Genomic DNA, 23,813 nt, shown 5'->3' with positions numbered 1-23,813 from the left:
GACGTTTCAGAAGAAGGGCTTATGCCTGAAACGTCGATTCTCCTGCTCCTTGGATGCTGCCTGACCTGCTGCGCTTTTCCAGCAACACATTTTTCAGCTCTGATCTCCAGTATCTGCAGTCCTCACTTTCTCATGGTTAAATTAGATAACTAGCACGTAGTTCAGAATAACACCAGCAGCGTGTGTCTAATTGCCATTCTGGCTGAAGTAAATTGACTATGTGAAAGTATGTGACTATATGAATATCCTTTACTGGGACCTAATTTCTCACCCTGCCTTTGAGGGTTTGGAGATAATGAGAAACGACACTGACAAAAGTCACTTAGAATAAGCAGCAAACCAAGGACCTGGCTTTGAGCAGAATAGGCATATCCATGTCATACCCTAACAAAAGCGCTAAGAGAAAAATGAACGTTCTTTAAAAAAAAACACAAGGCAATATTTAAAGATATTGCAGAATTTCAGGGAATGATTAAAACACTGAGTGCAATCATCAGTGCCAAAACAAAGCTATTTTATTTGTGATTTGCAGATGCTGGTGTTGGACTGGGCTGTACAAAGTTAAATATCACACAGCACCAGGGTATAGTCCAACACGTTAATTGGAAGCACTAGCTTTCGGAGCACTGCTCCTTCATCAAGTTGTCCACAACCATCTGATGAAGGAGCAAGGTTCTGAAATCTAGTGCTTCCAATTGAACCTGTTGGACTATATCCTTGTGTTGTGTGATTTTCAATTTTATTTGAGAAATATAGTAAACTTATGTTCTATATGAACATGTAAGTTGAAAGATTTTTAAATAGTGTAGCGGAGTAAGCGGTTAACCAGCTGCTCATAGCAGAGGCATTGATATGATTTACTTTTGGTGATTTGTTATGTCCGTGAACTCTGCAAGTTGAAGCTTAAAACACCAGGGAGAAATAATCAAAGGAACCAAGCTTCCTCCTGACCTGGACTTTTAACACATATTTCTCTGGCATATGTAAAGTAATGAATATAAAATGATGACATACTAAACATAAATTCTGACAGCAAAAAAAAGTGAAGCTTTAAGGCAAAGTTAAAGAGGCTATAGCTTCAATCATTCATTGATTTACATATCAAAATACAAGGTGAACTGCATTTCAAAGGAATCATGCAAGAACTTTGAAAAGTTCAGGTAAAAGTATCTTTTTAATGACAGAACATGGGATTACAATGTGTTTTCTTGACAGGCATGGAAGACTAAGCATTCAGCATCTGTTGGATTTAATGACACTATTTAAAATATAGACTGACTGTCGTGACAGATTTCATTAGTATTTTCCACAATCTTACAAGCAGTCACAAGCACATTGTCCCAGGAGATGGAAATGCTCAATAATTCTGAGATGAGTGTTGATCTGTGCACAGTAGCTGGATTGTTCTGCTAACATCAGGCTTTGACAAAGGCCTCACTGTGCCTACCCCTTTGGGAAACCATACACCTGACTAATGGTCGAACACACATCATAGCTGCAGGGACCAGAACACTCACTTTTAATAAAAGCTGGCATGTACATTACACTTCCTGATTCTGTTATCTGTTCATATTACTTCTGCTGAAATGGTGCTATGAGAAAGGTAGGTTAACATAACCCTTTGTCAATTATTTAACCAGCTACGTTTGCTAAATATTAATCTCAAAGATACTCAGTTCAGATTGTTAAAGTTGTGGTATCCAGTACATCATTATGTTTTTTATATACAATAATACTAAATATTGAGAAAGTTCAACAACTTTGAAAAAAAAATTGCATTTCTATCAATTACCTTAAGAAGTGAGGCATGGAATCTGGCAGGAGTCTGAGTGCCGTGATATTTGTGACAGAATTGGGCAAGATATCAAGAAAAGCTTGCCCTATGTTTTATGGGTTGGCTAAGCAGCAAGGCAAGTTTCTCACAAGGCAGCAGCACATTGCCTGTCAAGGAGGATTATCGATTATCAAACACCTTAGTAATAGCCCAACTTGCCCCTGACTAATTTGCCGCTCCCTATCTTACCAAATGCACTAAACAGGATAGACGTTTAAAAATCTTGACAGGGTAGTCAGAGCAGAGGCCTGGCAACTTCTTGCTGCTGTCTGTAAAGAGCTTTCCTGTTACTAACAACCAAAATGCACCGCAGGGCACCCTCCTCAGAATCCAGCCAGAAGCACCCCTCATCCAGGGAGATTGGCATCAAGCATTTGCCAATCCCTCACCACCACCTCTCTGATCCACTTACAGGCTATTTAGGAAGTACAGAAAATGCACACTGCTAACAGTAGTGAAAGTCTGCAGCAGGGACACAATGCATGCAGGAACACAGCACACAGATTAGACCAGGCTACATCTCAGAGCTGCTGACTTGTTCTCTGTGCTGACTTTGCTTTCTCCCCACAGGTGCTGCCAGACCTACTGATTTTCACCAGCAATTTCTGTTCTCGGGTGATGGAGGACTTCCTGTTTGCCAGGTTAACTGCCACTGTAATGACACTCAATAAGCTCAACACAATCTAGGAAAAAGCAACCCACTTGATTGTCTATCCATCGGCTACCTTAAACATTCACTCCCTCCACAATCAATGCACAGTGGCAGCAGTTTTTACCATTTACAAGGTGCCCTGCAATAGTACACCAAAATTCCTGAGACAGTACGTTCCAAACCTCTGGGTCCTGTAAGGACAAAGAGCAGCAAATACAAAGAAACACCACTCACTCCAAATTCCACTCTAAGCCATACATCATCCTGACTTGGAACTTCACTGTCCCTGGGTCAAAATCTAGGAGCATCCAATTTACCTCCTGCCATGGCTTGCAATAATTGAAGAAGGCAGTTCACCACCTCCGAGGCACTGAGTCCCACATCCCCAAAATGAATTAAAAATAAACTCAAGATATCAAAAACTGCATGTATTATGCAACAATTTTGCCATTGCATTTTACTGACTTGCTTGAAATAGAATTATGTTCCTTTTAAAAGTAGTTTTCTCCACTGGTAAATTGGTCGTCACCTGGCATCCAACCATAGCTTGAAAACATCTCTCAACGACCTTCATCCAAGGTCCACATTTGGTTCCATGGGCAGAAGTTTCCATTTCTTTCTGTCGGTCAGTATTCCCAAACTGTCACCACAGCACGCACACATCCCACAAGCAAGTAATCAAATACTCTGTCCGAGACTTGCAAACCCTAACACAGCAAAGTCAAAGGTCTCAAAACCACAAAGATGTTCCTGAAGTCAAATAAATACCGTGATGGTTGAAAAGTTTTAAAATTTACATCTAGTTACCTGGTCATGCAGCCTGTAATATGTTTCAGAAAATTGTGCTGGTTATTGTAGAATGAAAATACTGAACACACATTCGTTAATTTTCTCTCCCAGGTCTTTATTTTTACTCATTTTTTTGTCTCCTTGTCTTTTATAATTTTATGAGAGGTGGAGTAGAATCTATTGGTTAGGTTTTTCAATCAACAGGATGATGGAATGGCATCCTTTTGAATTGCTTGATTTGATAAATCAAAGATCATGTTAAATTAAATTTAGTTTTACTGTTAAAATAAAATCCAATGAAACACTCAACTCCAGTCGTACTCCAGTAGTTTACCAAACCTAAACCAATGATTTACAAAAACTTTGAAATGCAAAATCTGTAATAATCATTATTTATATTCTAAGTCAAAGTCAATCAGCACTTGAGAATGAAGTCATTTCAAAACATTTCCACCTTACACAAAACCGTGATCTTTACAAAATAAATTACAAAATTCTAATAGATAAACCTTTATTAAATGTTTTTTCACCATTATTATTAAAGTTTTCTTAAGATTAATGGCTCACAATCATTTCATAATGTCTTAAGCTATGAGTGTACAGAAACAGAACTGTTCATTCAAGTCAGCTGAGTCAATGTCAAGATAACATTTCAACAGGATTCTATTATTTCTACTTTTACCATTCCCTAGCTGCTCAAATTTGAAAACAAATATGGTGTTTAAGATTTCATTATACAGCTGGTCTGAATCCCCTCTTCTGACATCATTGATCTTCTGCTTTACAAAGTACAAAAATGGAAGTGAATGCAGCCATTTTGTTAATGTAACAATGATTAGTATTTAAAAAAAGGTAAAATCTGAGGATCCTTCTACATTAAAGAATCATAGTTTGTAAGTGTGTACAACATAAACTAACCAATCAGGAAAAACATATTAAAAAGTCGTTATCTTTTCTTGTTGTAGGGGTAAGCATGTTTGAGATTCCCAACAGGGTCTTCACAATTAACTGTGCTGTTGGTTTTGAAATGGAGGTAGTTGGCTATGCAAGCAGCCAGTTTTCAATTCAACCTTTCATAGATGCAGAGTCGACAAACACATGCCAGAAATGGACCAGCTTTCCACACTTAGGCCTGCACTCATTTTATTTTCCATAATTACGCTGTTCTTTTGAGAAGGTAAAGAAAAATATTTACTGAGAAGTTATAATTAACTGCGAAGTTTGAATTGGATCGCATGCTTTCTCCAGAAAAGTGCAGGGTGAGAGTGACCTAATAGAGGTCTTTAAAATTATGAAGGGGTTTTGGATTTAGAGGTGTTTCCAACTGTGGCAAGTCCAAACCTAGTAGTAATAAATATAAGATAGTCACAAATAAATCTAGGAAGGAATTCAGGAGAAACTTCTTTGGCCAGAGTAGTTAGAACGTGGAACTAATTTTTACATGAAGTAGGTGAGGTGAATAAGATAAATGTATTTGATTTTGGGTGAAGGAAATAAAGGCACAAGAATAAAACATATCTTGAGAGGTTAGATGAAGTATAGTGGAAGATGGATCACTGAAATAAAAATAGCAGCACAGAATAGAATGGGGAGGTGATGACCTCATTGTTTTAATTCCATAGATTATCAATCCAGAGACCCTGGTAATGTACACTGGGGATCAAGGTACAAATCCTTCCATGGCAGGTAGTGGAATTCCAATGCAATCCAAAAAAAAACGTAATGTCAACTGTAAAACCTATCCTTTAGGGAAGGAAACTGCTGGTCTGGCCTTCATCTGACGCCAGACCCACAGCAATGCGTTCATTCTTAACTTCTCACTGGGTGATTAAGGATCAAGTTCACTTCCCTGAGCTGGACTTAACTGGTGAGGCACACGGTCTGCAGTGGCTAGCAATTGGTTTATAAAATTGAATCAGCCCAAGGTCCAATTTCAGACAAGACTCAGATAATTGCTGCTCACTTCTGTTACCTTATCAAATTTTGTGCCCTAGAACAGGTCAAAGCCAATTTTGAAAAGATGGGCTATAGTCCTAGGTACAATTATAATGGAGATGACAGGGATTCTTCTTGCACAGGATGAGTCTTGATCTGAGGACCACATGCCAATTCCTAGCCTGCCCTAGCATGCTGCAGTGCCAGAGCAGCAATCTTCCCAGCAACAGCCTCTTCACTGGCTACTGTCCAGCTTGTTATGCAACTAAGTTTCCTGATGAAAGGCTTTTGCCCGAAAAGTCGATTTTACTGCTCCTCGGATGTTGCCTGAACTACTATGTTTTTCCAGCACCACTAATCCAGAATCTGGTTTCCAGCATCTGCAGTCATTGTTTTTACCCATGCAATTAAGAGAACAGGCTAGATCTCCATGGTTCTGACCCAAAGAGGCAGCAACTCTGCCAGGTCGCTGAGAAAGGTAACCAATCCGAGGTCACCAAAAGAACAAAAAAGAGCACTTTTTTTGAGGCACCCTCACAGCAGAAGTACAAACATTGCTCCAATGCCAGGGACAAGCAGGCAGATCCCAACAACTGCAAGGGAATCTCCTCCAAAGACAGCATTAGCACTATGGACGCAGCCTTTGTCAGTAAGTGGACCTCTCTCAGAGTGTCCAGTCCACATCACAGTGCAGTACAATGGGAGAGCTGCAAAACTCCACCTGTCTGACTTCTCAGGTGGCAATAAAATACCCGATGACAGGATTTTGTTGTAAAATATGAGGAGGAGGAGACAATCCCAATAATATTGATCTCTCAATTTGCTCAATTGGCTAGATGGCTAGCTTGAGATGCAGAGTGATCCAACAGCATGACCTCAATTCACACATGTGCTGAGGTTACCAAGAAGGACCATCCTTCTCAACTTGTCCCCTTAACCTCAGGTTAAACTGCTATCAGTTGTCCCTCTCTAATGCAAGAGAGTTCTAAAATCTGATAAGATTATGGTGATGTTACCTTATTCTTCAACCAACATCTCACAGGAAGATTATCTGATCATTGAAAGAAACTTGCTGTAGCTGCCTTGTTTCGCACTTTGAAACTTAACTACACTTCAAACATAATTCCTCATTAACAGTAAATTTGCTTTGGGGCATTTTGTGCACAGAAATGATGCCATATCAATGCAAGTTTTCTCTTCTTTTGATAAAATGCACTGTTTGCATTCTAATCACTACCATTTCCTTACAAAGAAACAACGTGCATTTTCGAAATGTTCTGTTTTTATTGGTATCTGTCAACAATTGAGTGTAACATCTGTTAATGTTTCCAGTTAACACTTTCTGTCTGAAATAGTCATTAATGAGGTAAAGTCTTAGCTTTAGAAGCAGGAAAAACACTATAAACTATCCCTGCACTTTAAAAAATCTTACAGAAATGGTGTAAAATCCAGTGAGTTCTGCAACTTCTTAAAATCTTACAGCATAAATGTATTAACCCTACTTGTTCTCTTGCATTGTTCTTTCTATCATATGCATTATTTACATTACACTGTGGTTGATTTAGTTTATAAGTCACATAAGCAGGTATCACTGAAGTGAAGTTATATTACTATTGCACCCCATCTTGCGCGCTGTTCTGCATTATGTCACTTGTATTTCGACTTCAAAGTATATTACCACTTTACCACTTTTGATCAATTGGAAATTTGTGGCATCTACAGATGTATATGTTTCACGTTATGGTTTGCAACACAATGTGCTTTGTGCTTTGCCTCCAGCAGGATATCGTTACCTGATGCGGCAATGCTTATGTTATCCTTAAAACATGGAAACATGGATGTGGGTAACATCATATTGAAAAATCAAAAGACATTTTTCATATCTAACATATTCAAGTATTACATTCACGGGCACATCAGTGCCTTGACTAACATTAATCTTTGCAGTTACAATCAGTGGCATGTCTCTATCAGCATGTCAGGCTTCAAGTGACCTGTGTTAGGATGGAGTCTGAGACTTTTCTACCATCAGGTCACATGCAGTGATAATATCATGAGTGTGTCTTTTAAAGGCATATTGACATACGGTGGTTCTTAAAGGATTAATGACTTTTGATGATGGGACACAACGCCGTTCTGGAATACTCTGAAAAGATTATAGTTCCTATCATTTGTTTCTTCACAAGACTTATAGATCAGCTCCCCAAAACAAACAGCAGAGTTGCCCCTAAAATATTGAGACTCTTTCTCAAAGAATGGTAGGCGCAAGAAAGAGAAATGTCGAGAGTGTGGTGTTGGAAAAGCACAGCAAGTCAGGCAGTATCCGAGGAGCAGGAGAATCCACGTTTCAGGCATAAGCCCTTCATCAAGAATGAGGCTGAGAAGGGCTTATGCCTGAATGAGGCTCACTCATGATGAAGGGCTTATGCCCAAAATGTCAATTCTCCTGCTCCTTGGACACTGCCTAACCTGCTATGCTTTTCCAGCACCACACTCTCAACTCTGATCTCCAGCATCTGCAGTCCTCACTTTCTCTTAGCAAGAAAGAGAAACGTCATTCATTTTATATTATGGATTCTTTTCAATTTGGAACAGAGATGCAACACAGAAAGATTGAGTCTGTATGTAATGTGAAAGTTACCCAGACAATACTTGCTTGTTGATGCATAAGACCTAGCTGACTCTTCAAAGGAAAACCTGCCATATCTTCATCCAATCAAGCAGTTTGGAGGTCAGCATCAGGATTTGCTTTAAAGTCAAGGCCCTTACATAGAGGTTCTGCCCAGGAAGAGCTGCCAACCGACCACACTCTCTCACTCAGCATGGCTACCAAGAAATCTGTGGCTGTTGTCAGACTGACGTCCAAAATTGCAAGGACCAAGGTGAAAGACAGATGTTTTTTGGGGCTTGTGGCTTCTGCAGTTGGGAGTTGCGAGCAGAAATTATGGGAGGAGGCCAGAAGGAAGGATACATTGCCTTTCAATAGCCATTCCTCTTCCACATGTTCAGTCCCTTGAACATGCACAAATTCACCATTAACTAGCATCAACTGTGTGGCTAACTCTTACTTTGAGATAATCAAAACCCAGCTGGCAATCAGCCATTACGTGGTCTTTAATTGATTGTTACTTGGTCCCTTAGTGGGGTGCTACATGGAGATGATGCAAACATGGGTGCCCTTCAGCCTGCTTGCCTGGAATTTACATGGGAGAATTTAGAAAGACATAGAGTACAAATTGCCATGACAATATCTCATTTTCCAGGCCTCCCCCCTGCTTCCCTGCTTCATGCATGCCTAGAGGGTTCTGTCCACTGCTCTATTTTACTGCACAAGAATCCTTCATTGTAGTGTATTGAATATTAACAAAGCAGTGGATAGAAATTTCCAGGTTGCAGCAGTGCTCACTTGGACAAAAGGCAGAAATCCAGCTTCCCAATGGTGAGTTGTAAAGTCTCAGACCCTTGCAGACAGGTTAGCATTCCTCATCTTGCTGGTCAGGAATCTCTCTTGCATCTATTACCATGATATGAAACTTATTAACACCCCAGCCCACTGCAATTGTGTCCAAGGTCTCAATCCTGTTTGGCAAACGTGCATGTTTACAAATCCAGCTATGTGAATGTCGTTTGTGCCTGACAAGGCTGACCTCTTCCTCCAAGCTCCAACAAGTCCAAACTTGCTCATTAGCTTGTCTTTTTCAGAATGAAGGTGGTTCTTTGCACAGCATTGACAATGCAAGAGGTGAAGCCTGACTGAGTCAACCAGCTCGTGAGACTCTCAGTCATTTGCGGTCCTGCTTGGTGTTGTTGTTAAACTCTTCAATGTAACAAGTGAAGCCCGTCAAAGCCAACGAGACTGGTTAAGCTAGACAGCCACATGGGCTGACGGAAGGTAACCCTGGCTGGGGCAGGCTAGCAAGGCTGAAGTCAAAAGAGGGCTGAAAGGAAAAATCTCAGATCCAGATGAGTTAGAAGTAATAGTAGGAAATAGACTTAAAGAGAATGATTGTTGGGGGCACTAGAAGGGGCCAATTGAATGGAGGGAGGACACTGTGGTTCAGAGGGGACAGTCACATGATATGGGCAAGGGCAACAGGGAGGTTTGGAGCTCGGTATTCAGGGTGGGTGGGTTAGGTATATTGGGGAGAAAGAAACAGCAAGGGAATTGTATAAGGGATGATGTAGGCCTGAGATGTAGCTATATGGATATTGTCAATTTATGGATTGGGATGGGATCAAGGAGGGAAGAGCAGAAATGTGAAAGATAGTACTGAAAGGGCTGATAAACACAGGGGAGATTGACATGAGGCAGAGGAGATGCCAGAGAGAATGAGACAGCCATCTGCAATGATGGAGGAAAGAGTAGCCTAGAGGGAGAAGGTACAGGATGAAGACTTTTAATGAAAACTTAACAAGTACCATCTTTCTCTTGAACTGGGTCACAAAAGAAAGTAGCTATGCAAGTTAAGGATGAATCAGCTTTATTTCATGTAGGGCTCTATTTCAGAGGCCACCGTGAGTCAGATTGAGCTAATTGTCACACGCATGGAAAGCAATGTCAAGATCAAGGCTAAAAGATCTTGCATATGGCAGAATGAAGATGAGAACCGGTCATGGATCATGGAGGATGCCATTACCATGCAGAGGTAGCTGGTCTGCAACATAGCACCCCACAGATCAGCAGTCTGACAAGAACCAAAAGCACAGTTTGGCTACATCAAGGTCTCAAATGGAGAACAAACATCTCATTCCTGATAATTTTGCACAGATGAGTACTTCTATGCTGATGTTTGTCCAACTTAACCCAACAATTGTACTAATTTTGGTGAGTTTAAAAATATTCAGAATACCCATGAACAACAGAACCAGAAATTCAAGGGTCAGAGGGCTGTAACCGTGGACAAGCAAGTGGTACCCAAACCAGGCTCTGCAGCACTGTTGAGCTGTTTACTAAGAGAGGGTCTACCGAAGGTGTTCCAGCAGCCTGCAGATCAGTGAAAGCTAGTGCTGGAGACATCTTTGCATATCTAGTGTGGAGAGATATGTGTGGCACCTCCAAATTGGCAGCCAACAAAAGCAGCTATGAGTTCACTAATACCCTTGGAAGGAAAGCAATAATGTTTTCTTTTTTCAACATGGAGTCAAAGATTGCTGTGTTCGTCAGGGAAAAGGAGCCATCAATTGTACATTTATGGTGCTCAGAGCTCCAAGGTAACATCCAGTTCAATTCCTGAAAAAAGAAGGGATTTCACGCCTTTAATGCAGCTTGGTTGTGACTGCAGACAACGATTCCTGAAAGTGTGTGCCTGTTACCCAGGGAGCAGGCAAGACATTTACATTCTGCACAATTTCCAGGCTGCTTGAATGTTTTCTTACCTTCATCAACTCCAGAAGACATGGTTCATGATCCTAGAACAAAACCCTCAGAATGATGTGAAACAGTGTTACAATGCAGCCTACACATTCTCTGAGATCATAATTAAACAGATAATTGAGCTCTGGAGATTTCCATTGCATGAACCTCTCAGGAGGAGCACTCCAGTATTCGCTGCACAAACTCTCCAGAATTGTGATTGGACCCTGCCAACCGAGTTCGATGGGTGGGGTAAGAGCCTAGAAGAGGGGGAAATGGACCAGCTACTGTTCCCTCAGATGAGAAGAAGGGGAGTCTGATAGAAATACTGTTAATGATAAGGATATTGAAGAATGTTGTGGTTCTGTTCGCCGAGCTGGAAGTTTTTGTTGCAAACGTTTCGTCCCCTGGCTAGGCGACATCATCAGTGCTTTGGAGCCTCCTGCGAATCACTTCTTTGATGTTTCTTCCGGTATTTATAGTGGTCTGTCCTTGCCGCTTCCGGGTGTCAGTTTCAGCTGTCCGCTGTAGTGGTTGGTATATTGGGTCCAGGTTGATGGAGTTTGTGGATGAATGCCATGCCTCTAGGAATTCCCTGGCTGTTCTCTGTCTGGCTTTCCCTATGATAGTAATGTTTTTCCAGTCGAATTCATGTTGCTTGTTGTCTGCGTGTGTGGCTACTAGGGATTGCTGGTCGTGTCGTTTCGTTGATGTTCATGTATGCGGATTGTTAGCTGTCTTCCTGTTTGTCCTATATAGTGTTTTGTGCAGTCCTTGCATGGTATTTTGTAAACTACATTAGTTTTGCTCATGGAGGCATGGCATTCATCCACAAACTCCATCAACAAACACATCGACCTGGACCCAATATACCAACCACTACAGCGGACAGCTGAAACTGACACCCGGAAGCGGCAAGGACAGACCACTATAAATACCGGAAGAAACATCAAAGAAGCGCTTCGCAGGAGGCTCCAAAGCACTGATGATGTCGCCTAGCCAGGGGACGAAACGTTTGCAACAAAAACTTCCAGCTCGGCGAACAGAACCACAACAACGAGCACCAGAGCTACAAATCTTCGCACAAACCTTGAATATTGAAGAATATTGGTTAATGCTGAGATGAGGCAGACAGGCCCACAATAAACTGATAGCAGTTAGACTTGAGTTTGAATGACTTTGCATTAACATATGTGAACAAGCTGATCTGTGAGCTAATTATGGCACAGAGGCATTCCTGCCTTCAAGGGCATGTTTTATTTGTAATTTTAAAACCTTAAGTTACTTTGTTTGTTATTAATTATAAGTGACTTTGTTCTTTCTGCACCAATAATCTCATGCTAGTCTCTGGCCAAGCATCAGAATGGAGTTAAACTGGATTACATAAGGGGTGCAATTAAGTGACTCAATCCTCAGATTCCAGGGGAATTCATCTTCTATAGAGATGTCGATGAGCTAAACTATACTGATTGACTTTTAACCTTCTAACATTGAGTTAGCTCCCCGCTTTAGAGGTTATATTCCAGCCAGAGGGTAGCAGATAATGAGATCCACAATGCTTTTGGAACTGCCAACAAGGTTGACTTGTGAGGGACTAGAGTGAACATCAGGGTAGCCACAAGAAAACATAAATAGTCAGGATCCTTAACAGCTTGAAAAAAACCACAGTACTGCTGGACAAAGTGTTATATTTGCAAACTGTCAGATCTCATATAGTATTGTCATCCAAGCACCAAACATGACTTCAATAATGCTTAATCTTTCTTTTCCTACCACAGCATCTGGCTGTTAACTTGGTAGGTACACCTGAGCTTGAGGAAACCTGCTGACTGTTTTGTGGTAATTGACTTTAGTGTACGTTTTCAAGTGTCTGGGTCTCACCTACACAGACATAGGTTAACCTCGTGAGCCTAACTTGATGGAGGCATTTGGGTCCCTGATAGAGGAGGGTTTATGCAGCAGAGATCTTCTGGATTGTCCTGGCAATCCCTGTCTGTTGTGTTCAATAACACCTCCCTCACCCCTTGAAGGGATGAATTGAATTCAATGAGCTTTATTGTCACATGTACTCAAATGAGCACAGTGAAAAGTTAACAAGCTGCCAATCACAGTGCCGTCTTAGGGAAAGATTCTTCAGTGTAAGTTCTCGGAGGGAAAAAAATAGAAAAATAAAGAAATAAAATGCCCAGCTTTGCAGATTGTAGGAATAAATTATAAAAGTAGAGAAATAAAAAGTTCAGTACAATAGTTCTTCCAACCCAGTCCACGGTGGCCATTTGCCTCCAGTCCCCACTTGGCCTTCACTCCAGACTGTACCAGGCTTCACCATGAAGCTATCAAGACCAGGAGACCACTTTGGATTCACCTTGTGGCTGGCAGTCCATGCTGAGGTTACCCCGAGCCAAGAAATTGCTACGCCAGGCCAGGCTGGGAGACTGCCACAATGGGCCAGGAGGCCATGACACCAGGCCAAGAGGACACCTCACTGGGTCTGCGCTGAGGCCAGAAGTCTTTGGGCAAAATGAAAGAAGGAAGAAAAGAGAGGGTGGGGAAGAAAAACAAAAGAGAGAAAATAAGAGAAAGAAAGACAAAGAAATGGATGGAGCAGACAAGCCCCGGCTGAAGTGTCCTACTCTGTTGCCATCTTGGATTTAAAGGATGACTCTTGGATGAAACAGTAAGAGTGAGTTCAAGGTCCCTAGGTCTCACTTTACCTATCCAGCGAATGAGTGGCTCAAACAATGGACTGCAAGCTCCCAAATGTATCCCACCGGTACTGACTGTTCTGTTAGATCTTCCTCTTTGTGGTGGCTGGCCATGGAGGCAACCATGTTCTTGCATGCAAGAACCACGACATCTTGAGCAGGCTCCTCTGCCCTTTACTTTAGCCTGCGTGTGATCTCTGACAGACATTTGCATGCTTGCTTTAGCATCCTGGTCAGCTCATTAACAGCCAAGACCAGAGGCTCCTCAACCATACCAGGCTCAGCAGTCCTCCAAGGGACAGAGATCATGACCATTTTTTCCTCCTCTAGTTTCAGGCCCAAATCAGAGCTGTGCTCACTAGAATGTGACCCTGACCCTATTCTATCCAGGTGAGCAACTGAAGTGAGTATCACTATGCTGACAGAGTGGAACGAAAAGTGTATCCTTTGAGAATCTGAGGGGGTGGGAGGGGTGGGCTTGGAGCTGTGGCTCTTCCTTTTTCTTCAGCCTTTGGAGTGGGGTGTGGTGGTTGCACAGAAAAACGTGTAGATTTGTTCATGTCGTGAGACGGAAACCTTACCTAAAGCTTCACAAAGACATTGCTGCTTCATGTGCAGCTGGGAATAGCAGGTGGGGAAGCCTGATGTGAGATTCCTGAAAGCAATGTGCCCATGCTCAGGTGAGGACTGGATATCTGCAGCCATCTCGTGAGAAACCTTCCCACATTCATCCTTATTGCATACCTTCTCTTTCTGCAGATGGAGAGATGACTTGAACAACATTGCTGTGAGTACATGAGCACTTTGCTGCCATTGATAGATACAGATAAATATGCAAATCCCAGGGCTGTGAGTGCCCATGTGTGTTACAAATAAGAATATGGAATAGCAGATGTTAGGAGTTAAAGAGTTCTGAATGGTAGGTATGAAGTCAAAAAGCTACAGTTGCTGAAAAGCAATAAATCATTATATGACACACGTGCTTGAGATACCCGTGAAATGTTCATCCTAAAGGTAGTTTCATCTTTTCCCCTGCAACACTTTGATGAAAAACGATCAGATGGATGTGTTCTCCTAGTTATGAGAAAAAGCAGTGAGCTGACAGCTACTGAATGCTTTAGCTACTCTTTATGTTTGGCAGATGTGTGAGAGCTAGTACCAGGGCAGTGCCAGGAGTGCTAAATTACTAGCTGCAACTAAATGATAGGCATGCAATGTACATGAAGCAGCTGATGGAGATGCCTGGCTCCTAACCCTATGTGTGACAGTCCTCTGCACTGACACAATCTTACAATGCTAACACATTCTCATGGAGCACAGTGTAGACTGACCATGTACCCTTGCAGAACACAACAGAACATTCATCCTCTTGCAGCACTGGAACCAGGTTCTTTTGAGACATCCATGGACATTGATCTCCCGATGTACCTCTGTCCAGGTTGCCTTCATAGTCAGGATGGACTTCTGTTGCCATAGTTAGGGAAAAGCTCTTCCCTTTTTTACTGTACAGCTGTAAAGTGAGCACCTAAGACGATGTCACTGAAGCATGGTGCTGGCTTTTGCCCAGGTCTCTGGCATCTCCAGGGCCGGGTGAGATGCTGAGTGGAGGTTTGCAGAAAGTGAAGTCTTGGTGCTTTTAACATAAGCTTCACAAGTTTAACTCCCTTTGAAGGTCTTTGTTGATGGAGGGAGATCAGACTCCCGGCCCACATGAACATAACATTTGATATATTACTCATGTATACATATGCAATCTGAAATGAACTTAAAAAGATTTTAACGGTGAGAAAATCTGTCCCCTGCAAAGCAAAGCACCTCCTGATTTTATGCTGCACTCTTGGTCTCAAAACTGACAAAATTCCACCAGGTAAGAGGGAAATAAAGTGAACATTTCAAAATGCACGTTGTTGGCCGAATAGAAAATATTAGATACATTCTATTTGGTTACAGAATTGCTGCAACTTTTCTATGGATCTAGATTAGAGTGGTGCTGGAAAAGCACAGCAGGTCAGGCAGCATTCGATGAGCAGGAAAATCGACGTTTCGGGCAAAAGCCCTTCATCAGGAATAGAGGCAGGGTGCCTGCAGAGTGGAGAAATAAATGAGAGGGGGGTAGGGGTGGGGAGAAAGTAGCATCGAGTACAATAGGTGAATGGGGGTGGGGATGGAGGTGATAGGTCAGAGAGGAGGGTGGGGGAAGGAAGCAAAGAGTACAATGGGTGAATGGGGGTGGGGATGTTGAAGAGCTTCAGGGCAGAGGAGATGACCTGGGGGTTGCAGTAAGAGTGAGAGAGACTCACTGAGATTCTTGTAGAGAGAGGAGGAAAACTTCTTCAAGGCAGGCATCCTTGTAAGAGGATTCACAGTAGGGTTAAAATCAATGAGGTAAAAACAAAGACTGCAGATGCTGGGAACCAGACTCTAGATTAGAATGGTGCTGGAAAAGCATTGCAGGTCAGGCAGCATCCAAGGAGCAGGAAAATCAACGTTTTGGGCAAAAGCCCTTGATCAGGCACAGAGGCAGGGTGCCTGCAGAGTAGGGAGATAAATGAGAGGGGGTGGGGGTGAGGGGGGAAGTAGCATAGAGTACAATAGGTGAATGGGGTGGGGATGAAGGTGATAGGTCAGGGATGAGGGTGGGGGAAGGTAGCAAAGATTACAATGGATTTTTATCTGCAACTTTTCTATATCAATCTGGCATTTGTTTTGCATTTAACAAAAAATGATTGAAGAATGAAAGAGGGGCAAATCGAAGGGCTTATTTATGTCATTAACCATCAACTTGGTATCAGCTTGTCCAGCTTTTATGTCAGTACAACATATTCTCATTAGAAGTGCAATACTGAGAGGGTGCTGCATTGTCAGAGGTGATGACTTTTGATGTAACATTAAGTTGAACCCCATTTCATTTCAGAGAGGCACCCAAGATGACCATTGGGCATTCTAACCAGTATAGTGACCAATATATCTTTTGTATTCTTCGGTTGTATATGCCCACAAATAAGAAGGTTCTGGACACATTTCACATCTGGAACAAACTGATGAAGTGAAATACCTTTTGCTGTACAATATCCAATTTAGGCCACAAGGGGATATTACTGTGGGAGCTATGTTACATTATAAATTAGATAATGCTAAATAATTTGCAACACCCCAACAGTTAGAAGTACTTGGCAGCTTTGTGCATTATATCAGAAGTCATAAAGTCATCGCCTGTTGCCATTACTAAAACATTGTGAGGGGCAAAAGCATAATTAGAAAATGTTGGAAATACTCTGTGTGTCTGGCAGCATCTATAGAGGGAGAGAAATAGAGCTAAGCAGATCAATGACCTTTCCATCAATATTTCAGTAGAATACTCTTGGGTATGAAATTGAGACTTTTTCTTAAGAGCCGATGTCTGCCACAATTCATTTAGCTAGTAACCAATGTATGAAGTACAGCACATAGTAATAGTTATAAACATTTCATATATTCATGATTACATTTTGCAGTCAACTATGTCTTGACTTGTATATTTTTTTGTTTTTGTTAAGCCTGACCTTCTAATTGTGTATGCTTTACTACCAGCAATGTAGCAGAAATGATTGATGAGGGGTTGTTATTATAATCTCAACACTTCAGAAACACTTGATTTGCCTGTCAACAGAAGATCGCATGCTAACTAAATGATTACAGCATAACAAAGGCTGTGTTGTAAAGCATCGCCCTTTCCAATAAACTAATACCATGGCTCTTTGTTGGTTTGACAGAACACAAATTTGCGTTGTTTAATTAAAGCACAATTATTTCATTGAAGGAGCATGAATTCACTTTTAAATAAGCATTTTAAATTGATATCAATGCACTTTGTGGCACTGGGACTGACAGGATTGAAATTGGGATGGATTGAAAACGTGAACCAGCAACATCAGAAACATAGGTAAGGTATATTTAGTGAACTGTTATAGCAGAGTGGGTGCCAGGCTGGAATGGAGAATGAAACATCCCTTGTTTCCCCTTAAACATTAAGAAAGACATCTGAAAATTGCATGTTGAATAATTGGTCTAAAACATCAATATAACTCTATACATTTATATTTCAGAGCGCCAGGATTCAGTTATTTTTAAAATGAACTATTGAATTAAGAAGAGATTTACTCATTTTGCATCTAGACCTTTTATCACGGAGAGTTATCACTAGAGAATTTATTAAAAGTTGTAATCCTTACTTGATCACCGACATTAACTGCTAGAAAAAGACTGCAAGTAGCTATTTAAGTTATATAGAAGGAGAAATAGGCAATGATAATTGATGGGCCTTTCTTTTAATTTATTTATCCAAGTAGGTAATCTCCAACCTTGTTTAACATGATTAAAGGATTTATGCTTAATTGTGCAAAGTGTTAAGGAATAATTGAACTTTGTGATTAATTGATTCATTAATGAACCAAGGTGAAGTCAATGTTAAAGCAAATAAAACTCACGGAAGGGACAGCCAATAGCAGCAGAAAATTCAAAATCTTGCCAAAGTCACCACTGCATTATGTGACCAAGAAAGTATTATCTGAAGAAGGTGGCTTTTTTTTATTGGAAGTTCTATACTCTTAAAATTGTTTAACAATTTCACAAATATTTAGATGTAAGAGTTTTTATACAGACATTCATAATTCTCAGTCAGTATATTTTGTTGCATTGAAGCTTGCAGGTAAAGAAGGATTTGACCAGCTCCTTATTCAATTGTACATTACGATTCCTCCCATCACAAAGTCCAGTTAAGCAATTTCAGAATGTATGCCTCCTACAATCACCTCTTTGCACAAAGAATAACTGCCCAACAACAGGCATGAAGTTATCTTTCACTGTTTTGTATCCTCGCCCTTGTTCTGAATTGATTATTGATTTTGAAATGATTAGTGTATTCTACTCTTTATATTCCTGTGTATGATTTATGCTCATTCATTTTCAAGGCACAACAAAGCATTTTGTCAACCTTTCCAAATTTAAACACCAAATCTTGGCAGCAATTTTTTAACAAAATCACACATTGTTGCCTTATAACACTGACTTGAAAGTATTTTTTAGGCTGTATGTTGCTGTGGGATGTCAAGATGTCATGTAATGTTCTATAGAAACACAAATCTTTATTGCCTTTGGTTCCTATGATAACCATTGTTTAGATTAGATTAGATTACTTACAGTGTGGAAACAGGTCCTTCGGCCCAACAAGTCCACACCGACCTGCCGAAGCACAACCCACCCATACCCCTACATTTACCCCTTACCTAACACTATGGGCAATTTAGCATGGCCAATTCACCTGACCTGCACATCTTTGGACTGTGGGAGGAAGCTGGAGCACCCGGAGGAAACCCACGCAGACACGGGGAGAATGTGCAAACTCCACACAGTCTGTCACCTGAGTCGGGAATTGAACCCGGGTCTCAGGCGCTGTGAGGCAGCAGTGCTAACCACTGTGCCACCGTGCCGCCCTAAAGTTTGATGTTGCATAGCCAGTTCATTTGTACATTCATTTCAGATCCAGTTTACTGGAGGTGATAGAGTGAAGGAAATATTACAAAAACAAGGATGTTACTTTCGTTATTCAGTGGTAAGGCCTGGCATAACCACAACAAGCTGAGTTTTCACTTATCATGCAACTGAACAAAGCTACTCTGTTGTTATTTGTATTTGATTCATTTTACGAGATGTTACCCATAGTTTCCTGTTTCAGCGAGCACCAACAGGGCCCCAACTGCTTTTGTCCAGCTGTGGAAGCAAACTAATGAGCCTCAGACACCCTCCCAGTTTTCAACACCTCCTCTTTCGCCTGATACTGGCAACAGGAAGCCATTCTGATTTTATTTGGTTTTTTATCAATGCATTTGATTCATGAACTTCCTCATTGCAAACAAAGCCCTTTAACTACATAATTACCAACTTTAAGGTGAGGAAAATATTTAACAGTCAGCTGTGTAAAGTAAGTTAATCATCATTGGATATGCCATTTATTTGAATAGTCTGCCAACATTCTCTCTCAATCAATAATAACCACTTGGGCAAAATCACAGAGGCCACCTGTTTCAGAAGAGCCATACCAAAGTAAGTGTTTTTAACTCCTTTTTTTTAATATAAAAAAAAATCACTTTTCATTAGCTTTCACTTGTTTTTTTTCACTCAGTTATGACTTAATATAATGAGTTAGCTTCATGGTGGGACTACTCTGAGACAGTTTTAGGCCATTGCTCCCATTACAAAGACATGAATACATAAGCTACTCCGACACTTCAGTGCAGAATTAAGGGGTTGATAGAATGTCAGAGACACTATCTTTCAGATGAGATATTAAACTGGGGCCCTCTTTATTTTCTCCAGTGGAGATAAAATATCCCATGGCACTATTTCAAAGAAAACAGTGGAAATTCTCCCAGTATCTAAACATTTATCCTTCAATCGATATCACTAACAACAAAGTCGGGCGGCACGGTGGCACAGTGGTTAGCACTGATGCCTCACAGCGCCAGAGACCTGGGTTCAATTCCCACCTCAGGCGACTGACTGTGTGGAGTTTGCACATTCTCCCCGTGTCTGCGTGGGTTTGCTCCGGTTTCCTCCCACAGTCCAAAGATGCGCAGGTTAGATGAATTGGCCATGCTAAATTGCCCGTAGTGTTAGGTGAAGGGGTATGGGTGGGTTGCGGGTCGGTGTGGACGTGTTGGGCTGAAGGGCCTGTTTCCACACTGTAGGTAATCTAAATGATCTGGTTGTTTACCCCTCTGCCCTTTGTGTACAAAATGGTTACCATTTTTCCTACAGCACAACTTAATTTCAAAAGAAGTATTGAATTGGCTGGTGAAGCACATTGAGACATCTTCAGAGCAAGAAAGATGATATATAAATGCAAATCATTTCTCCTGTTCTCTGTTTATGGAAGCATTACATCCTCAGCATGCAGTGGTTCCTGGTTAACTGACCACTAGGATTTCATTGCAAAGCCTTTATTGCCTTCATACTGAATGTATACATATTCTTTGATGATAAGGGACTTAATTCTGCTCTCACTCAACATCTCCAAATGTATGTTTTGGATTCTTCAGCATAAATAGAATATTAAACCTTATGACATTCAAAAGAGCAAATTTCAAAGAGGGATATAATAAATGTACAGTAAGCCCTTAAAATAAAAATGTTTAAGTAGTAATGAATGTTCAGGAGTCAAGAGGTTAATTTAGAATTATTTTAAAGTTTTTAGATTTCAGTAACAAATGAAACATTACATGGTATTTCCTTGACTAAATATGACAATAAAAATTGTGACTAACGTGATATACAGTCACTGATATTTTCTCATTTTATTATACCATTTGAAAATGCCAGGAAGTAATTATTACTGCTGCGTGTAGATTATAATTGATTGATTGAGTTTGTGGTTAGTGAACTACTGTTCAGTTCTGCTTATCTGTAATTACACAGTAATCAAAACCATACTTTGCCATTAACTTCCAGCACTACGTCTTACAAACTTTACTGAAACTTTAAAACGTTATATCTGAAAATTTTCAAATGTTAGCATTTCTTACTTATTGTCATTTCATATACACTACTTACAAAAAAAATTAAAATTATATACAGGGTGAAACTTTACTTTGATAAAAAAGGAGGAAGGAGCCTGTTTTATCTTAGCAATTAACTGCTAATTAAATTGCACACTCCGTAAGTTGTGCTTTCCTGTGATTTCAATCACAGATCAATGTTGGAGAATAACAGGCAATTTCCCATTTTTCATTGAAAGATGATCTTAGCAGCTTTGCAGAACTTAGCAGTGAAGCTTTATTTCATAAGTTTACAAAGTTATTGGAAATAATGAAGATTTCTGTTGCATTTAAAGGAAATCGGTGTGTTTTATCAAGCCGCAGTTACGTTGGCCACTTAATTCAGATTCCAGAAGCTCAGCGCCTGTAATGCAGCTTGAACTTTAATGCTGTAAAACATGGTTTCTGTTGACCAAAGGAAGACTTGTAGATCCAGATAAAAGTGGATCTTTCACTTATCCACAAAAATGAGATTTAACTCAGAAACACAAATCATGAGCACCAAGATCCTGGAATCCAAACTGAAAGCAATTTTGTTTCTTATTTTTGTTTCTCATAGATTTGTCCTCAGAGAAGAGTATGGATTGGTATACATTTATAAACTGCTTCTTATAAATGGTGGCAGAATTTTATTTTGCAAAATTTCAGTACGCTGGGATAATTTTGCAGAGCAGAGTGGAAGAGATGACCTGACTTGGTTTCAGAAAGAAGCTTCGTAAGTACAACTAGCTTTGGAAAGGAGTGAGTGCCATCGATATTCTCCATGTTGAGGTAGTGATGCCATCATTTGTTTACCTCAGTTTAGGTTTCTAAGCTTTTTCTGTAAGGTGTTACAGTTCTAAACATCCACAATATGATGCAATTCAGCACTGTGTAGAGAAGCATAAGCTCAAATTCTGTGTTCCGGATGCTGCTATCATACTCAGGATTGCAAGGTCTCTTGACATCAAAGTATTGGAGGGTACCTGTATCACCAAAGGATCATTTACCGCCTCAGGCTTTTTATCCTAGGCAAAGAGTCCACTTGGTGGGTTGGCAAGCTACGAAATGCGCAGTGTGGTGAGATCAGATGTGGATTAGGGGATGTGGTTTCAACAAGTTGTTGAATCCTTTGTCAAAGAGACCACAAGCAATTTTTTTCATAAATGTTAGCTTCTTCTTCAGAGGTCCTGGATTTGATCCAAACCCAAATCCTCTGTTGATCACTGTGTTCACCCTTCATAGAATCATAGAGGCATAGAGATGTACAGCGCAGAAACAGACCCTTCGGTCCTACTCGTGCTTGCCGAACAGATATCCTAACCTAGACCCATTTGCCAGCATTTGGCCAATATCCTCTAAACCCCTCCTATTCATATACCCATCCAGATGCCTTTTAAATGTTGTAATTGTACCAGCCTCCACCACTTCATCTGGCAATTTATTTTATACATGCACCAGCCTCTGCGTGAAAAAGTTGCCGCTTAGTTCCATTTTAAATCTTTCCCCTCTCATTTTAAACCTATGGACTACCCCACTCCAGGGAAGAGATCTTGTCTATTTACCCTATCTATGCCCTCATGATTTTATAAACCTCTGCTTCTGATGCTCCAGAGAAAACAGTCCCAGCATACTCAGCCTCTCCCTATAGTTGGTGTATTGGTTATATACCATATCCCAAACAAGTCCATGTGTTCATTTGTTTGCTGATGTTTATCGATCACCCTCTTATCACCACATGGAACTTCATGCTGTCATTTCATAGGAGATTTGAATGTCAGGTACCCTCACAAACGACCTCCAAACAACAGCATGCTGAAAGATTCTCAAGGACCCCAATAACTGCAAAACTATCTTTTATAGTATTTAGGACTTTAGCGCTTCAGTAATGTATGGTTTCAGATTAATTTTCTTTGCTACTTGATAAAGATTAAAAGTATCATTAATTCAATAAGGAACTATTCATTGCTAGCTAACTATATCTTAGAGTTGATCTCCTGTATTGTCAAATTTACATTGTGATCTTTTTTACAATCGTTTATGGAATGTAAGCCAGAATTTATTGCCTATGTCTATTTGCCCTTGAGAAGGTGCCACAAGCCATTACCTTGAACTGTTGTAATCTATCTAGTGGACTTACACCCATTATACTGTTCACAAGAGCGTTCCAGAAGCAATGGTAATGTAATTCCAAGTCAGGATGGTACATGGTTTGGAGGAGAACTTATAGGTGACGATGTTCCCATGTATCTGTTGCTCTTGTCTTTCCATGTAGTAGGAATAATTGATTTGCAAGATGCTGTTGAAGCAAATTGTTACCAAATTATGACAAGTTATAACTTAATATCAAACTAGTTGCTTGAATGCTAACATTTACTCAGGGACAATGCAGAATCCTGTTGTATCTCCAGCCTAGAAAAGAGTCTGGTTCCCCTCAGTTTTCCAGGATTTCCAAATTCTGCCAGAGGACATGAGGGTGAATTGGTATTGACAGATGCTTATGTAAATGAGCTCCAAGCTCCTCCAGTACTTGAATCATTAGACCCTTATAAATGTTAGAGGAATAATCATCAGCTAAAAACTGCCAGGAATCCTGGGGAGGTCCCAAGAATAGGCCCAAATTCTAAACAGGCAATGATAATCAATGTCAATAGGAAATGTTACTTTGACCAATTTGCTTCCAATAGGTGAAAAAGAAATGAAATCAGCCATAAGCTTGATCTTGACTGAATCTTTTGTTGCTGCCAGAGCGATATGACAGCACACTACCCCAACTTTCCTGATTCCTGAGACAGAGGTGCTCCTGATGCTCCTTTGAAGGCACCAACCCTCTGCTCTCATCTTGCAGATTGCCTTAATTCACAAATTTAGGCCAGGATCTGCTTATTGGTGAGTGGAAATTCTGCAGTCTGGAATTTCTTTTGGTGGAGCAAAACCTCTAGCATTTTAAGCACTAGGTGTTCACTTGTTTAAGGCCGGTGCAAAATAATGGATC

This window comes from Hemiscyllium ocellatum, chromosome 10, assembly GCF_020745735.1.
Source record: "Hemiscyllium ocellatum isolate sHemOce1 chromosome 10, sHemOce1.pat.X.cur, whole genome shotgun sequence".
Classification (NCBI taxonomy): Eukaryota; Metazoa; Chordata; class Chondrichthyes; order Orectolobiformes; family Hemiscylliidae; genus Hemiscyllium; species Hemiscyllium ocellatum.
Note: the sequence above shows the minus strand (reverse complement) of the source record.